Genomic DNA, 4,967 nt, shown 5'->3' with positions numbered 1-4,967 from the left:
AACAATAAGTAGCCAGTGTTTCCAGAGCTAGATTCATAGCTTGTCAGAATTCTGTGGTGGTATTGTGTTCCCCAAAATATTGTGCACCCTAATAAACTTATCTGGGGTCAGAGACAGAACAGCCACTAGATACAAAGGCTAGAAAATGGTGGCACTCACACCTTTAATCCTAGAATTCCAGAGGTAGATATCCCTCTGGAGCTCTGTGAGTTCAAGGCCACATTGGAAACAGCCAGGCATGGTGACACACGCCTTTAATCCCAAGAAGTGAGCCTTTAATTCCAGGGAGTGATGGCAAAAACAGAAAGATATATAAGGCGTGGAGACCAGAAACTAGAAGCATTGGGCTAGTTAAGCTTTTAGGCTTCGAGCAGCAGTTCAGCTGAGATTCATTCTGGATGAGAACTCAGAGGCTTCCAGTCTGAGGAAACAGGATCATCTGAGAAGTTGGCCAGGTGAGGTGGCTGTGGCTTGTTCTGGTTCTCTGATCTTCCAGTTTACCTCAATACCTAGCTCAGGTTTGATTTTATTAATAAGAACTTTTAAGATTGGTTAATGTTAAAACTCTGAAATTTTGAAATCTTAGTTAAACAATAGCATAGAAGGGGAAAGAAATCTGAAACATTTTTTATATACCTTAAGCCATCTTTATACCTTTATAAATTGTATCCATCCATGTATCTCAAAACACTTCTTTAGATCCTCACAATCCAGGTCTTCGTCTTCAGACCTCTATATCTTGCATTTACACACCTAAGTCACTTTTTAAAATCATAATTTAAGCTTTCACATCCTCAGACCTTTATAACTTGCATTTATACATCCTCTTAGACCCTAAAACATTTTCCTAGATCATCACAACTTAAGGATTAAGCTTTACACCTTTTAAATATCTAGCCATTCACCAGGAGACACAGGTGGTTGATTACTGAGGGCAGTCATTGTAGAATGAGTTCCTTTAAGTAAAGGAATAGTAAAAGGTTACATTAAAATCTGTTTTATAGGACCCCCCCCCCCCTCACCATCACACCCCTGGGAGGAGCCGCAGCTGGTCCCAGTCACCACCACTGCAACCATGAGCAGCCCAGACCCAGCAGCCGCCTGCGCCGTGGACACCAAGCCTGGCTCCATGGGCACCGGCCCGGGGAGTGGCGGCCCCTGCGGCCTCACATCCGCGGTGCCCGCCGGCTGGGACAAGAAGGTCATCACAATGAAGGTTTTGGGAACAGTAAAATGGTTCAATGTAAGGAACGGATATGGTTTCATCAACAGGAATGACACCAAGGAAGACGTATTTGTACACCAGACTGCCATAAAGAAGAATAACCCCAGGAAGTACCTTCGCAGTGTAGGAGATGGAGAGACTGTGGAGTTTGATGTTGTTGAAGGAGAAAAGGGTGCAGAGGCAGCAAATGTTACAGGCCCTGGTGGAGTTCCAGTTCAAGGCAGTAAATACACAGCAGACCATAACCATTATAGACGCTATCCACGTCGTAGGGGTCCTCCATGCGATTACCAGCAAAATTACCAGACTAGTGAGAGTGGGGAAAAGAACGAGGGATCGGAAAATGCTCCTGAAGGCCAAGCCCTATCTCAGGCAAAGGTTCCCACCTTACTACCCTATGGGCGTCGACCACAGTATTCCAACCCTCCTGTGCAAGGAGAAGTGATGGAGGGTGCTGACAACCAAGGTGCAGGAGAGCAAGGTAGACTAGTGAGATAGAATATGTATCGGGGTTACAAACCACGATTCCGCAGGGGCCCTCCTCGCCAAAGACAGCCTAGAGAGGATGGCAATGAAGAGGACAAGGAAAATCAAGGAGACGAGACCCAAGGTCAGCAGCCACCTCAACGTTGGTACTGCCGCAACTTCAATTACCGACGCAGACGCCCGGAGAACCCTACACCACAAGATGGCAAAGAGACAAAAGCAGCCAATCTACCAGCTGAGAATTCGTCTGCTCCTGAGGCTGAGCAGGGCGGGGCTGAGTAAATGCCGGCTTACCATCTCTACCATCATCCGGTTTGGTCATCCAACAAGAAGAAATGATATGAAATTCCAGCAATTAAGAAATGAACAAAGATTGGAGCTGAAGACTTTAAGTGCTTGCTTTTTGCCCGTTGACCAGATACACTAGAACTCTCTGCATTATCTATGCAGCATGGGGTTTTTATTATTTTTACCTAAAGATGTCTCTTTTTGTTAATGACAAATGTGTTTTTTTTTTTTTTTAAAGGTCTGGTTTTTCTCAATACACCTTTAATGCTTTTTAAATTGTTTCATATCTGGTCAAGTTGAGATTTTTAAGAACTTCATTTTTAATTTGTAATAAAAGTTTACAACTTGATTTTTTAAAAAAAAGTCAACAAACTACAAGCACCTGTTAATAAAGGTCTTAAATAATAATAATAATAATAATAATAATAATAATAATAATAATAAAAAGAAATCTGTTTTATGAGTTTATCTCTTTTCTGAGTCTGGTAACAAGGAAAACTGTGTCTCGACCTAGTAGTAGCTCTAGGAGAGTGAGACTTGTGGTGTGAATTTTACCCATGAAGAGAACTGTGAAGAAAGCAGAAGCTCTGGGAAAAGAAATGGGTGCTTATTGTTGTTAAAGCTATTATTATCAAGATTGTATATTAATAAAACCTTTTATGAACATAAGATGTTTTATAGCCTTAAAAATACTATTTTAAAGTATTATTATATTATTTAGCATTTTAATAACTTAAATGTTTTGTAAAATTAAAACATTTTTTTCAAATACAAGTTTATGATCTTTTGAAAATAAGGTACCCTTTTTTTTTACTTCAAGAGGGAAGAAACAAGGCATAACCACAACCCACATGAGGTAAAAGAAACTCTAATAGCATAGATTATTTAATATTTAATATCTGGGATTTATTTATGGACCTTTGTTATTAGGACAAGACAGGAACTATGACACAAAAGTCCATCCTAATATAAGGTATCTTGGGGACCCATTGTTTTCTCCTTTGTAGGCCCACTCCACGTGGTGACCTTTAATTACATGGTGATGAAGTCACATGGCATCCATCTTCTCCAACCCTAGCAGAGATGGTGACATGCACATGGCTGTCTAGAGATGGCAGCAAGCCAGCCTGCTGCTTATATGCCAGAATGGGCTCATGGCACATGGTCCTTTAAGATTACCTAGGTACAGATTTTTAACTACCAACCCTGTGTTACTAGTTGTAAGAGAAAACTTTGTTTTTTATAGATTTAACAGATTTTTAACCAAATCTAATAAAATGAAGTTATAAATCTTGAGGTTTAGAATGTTTACACAAACCAAATTTAATGTTTTTGACTATTCTGCTGCTCTCTGTGCCAGGAGAAATAACCTGACACAGGGCAAAGAGGGAGCTTTTAAATGTGCTAGAGAAGGGGAGAGCTAGACCTCAACTCTAGAAACAGCTTTTTAATAAAATAGAACACACACACACACACAAAAAAAAAAAAAAATCTAAATTTTTGCTGAACACACCAGAATGCACCAACAGACAAACTTTCTGGAGAAATAGATCAAACAAAACAAAAACAAAAACAAAAACAAAAACAAACTTCCCAAGGGAAAGACACTTTGTTATTAATTATATAGATTTTAAACCATTCCTGATGGGCAACTTTTAAATCCTGAGATAAGAATTAATAGTATAATTGTAAGATACAGAGAACAGACCTTTAGTAGGACTTTTAGCTCCTGGGAGAGGGGAGGGAGGCACCAGCAGGGGAAAGTGTAGAAGAGGAGTTGAATCTGTACTGACTGTGAATAATCAATTGAGATAACTCAGTACCTTTGGACCTATCTGGCTCCCTTGACCCTGGGATTCAACAAGCACTGATGCCAGCAAGTGTTTGTGTGCAGGCTGCAGAGGCAACACCTACAGGGGAGAGAGAGAGAAAGAGGGGAGTGGGGGAGATATTTTTAAAAGGCTTCATAGATGAAAGGAGCAAGGAAAAGGAGTAGAAAGTGGAAAATTCCTTTTATTTTGATCGCTCAGACAAAGGGCCCGCCCTGCCTACTATTTGTTGGCAGAGACACACCCGCACCCCCTTTCAGCCCCCCCTCCCCCCACTGCACATGGAGACACAGCCTTTGCAGCACGTGGTTGGGAGTCAGAGGCTCTGTCCTTCCCTGCCTGACAGGCAAAGGCTTTGCCCTGCGTGCATTCAAGCGAGCACAATTGGAACAAGCTGTTCCTGTAACAGTTTAGACATCATGTCTTAGCTAATGAGAAGCAGAATTTTCCATGACAGAGAACCAAAAGTACAGCAGAGGGAGAAGAGAAAAGAGACTTGCCAGTACTCTGAGGGATGGCCAGATCAAAAATTAACACCCTGATGATGTCAGGGCGAATACCCATAAGCCCTGTGCATCCTGGGGAGTCCCTGTTCACAGGTTTCAGTGTTATACCCACAGTCCTTCAAAGAACAGCAAGAGACAGAATCATTTGCAAAAGCAAAGAGTCTTTGTATTGTTACAAGTTAACTTAGGACTCTTCATCTGTCTGATGCAGCAGCAGAGCAGGAGAGATCCTGAGCAGCAATAGGGTAGGATTTTTAAAGCAAAGGGGGTTGGGAGTCTACAGACTACAGAGGAAAGGACTCAGGATTGGGTTATGTGAGTGGCAATCATGTTAGTAACTTTATTTGGCTAGGATTAGTTGTGGGTTACATTTATCCATTTTTGGACAGGTCTGCATAAGTCCCAGGCTCTGTCCTTGAGCTGCCATGGAAGCTGGCTAGCCTAGCACATACTGACTGTGGGGGCTGACTCAGTGGCCTAGGCTTTCACACTGACTCATGCATGTAGCTCTAAGTTGATGAGGGGTCCTGGACAGTAAATAATTAACTGAACCTTGAGCAGTCAGAGTATGTGCAGAAAGGGAGCTACTGCAAGGACTATGTCTTTTGTTCATGGACCTCCCAGAAACTGCTT

The 4,967-nt window shown here is 41.8% G+C and overlaps 1 pseudogene; it reads left to right on the top strand.

Moving 5' to 3' along the window:
- Positions 1 to 1,075: 1,075 nt before the first annotated feature.
- LOC131911054 (Y-box-binding protein 1-like) lies at positions 1,076 to 2,008 on the top strand (annotated as a pseudogene).
- Positions 2,009 to 4,967: the final 2,959 nt, after the last annotated feature.

This window comes from Peromyscus eremicus, chromosome 5, assembly GCF_949786415.1.
Source record: "Peromyscus eremicus chromosome 5, PerEre_H2_v1, whole genome shotgun sequence".
In the NCBI taxonomy this organism is placed as follows: domain Eukaryota; kingdom Metazoa; phylum Chordata; class Mammalia; order Rodentia; family Cricetidae; genus Peromyscus; species Peromyscus eremicus.
This window is presented reverse-complemented; position numbering and strand designations above follow the sequence as displayed.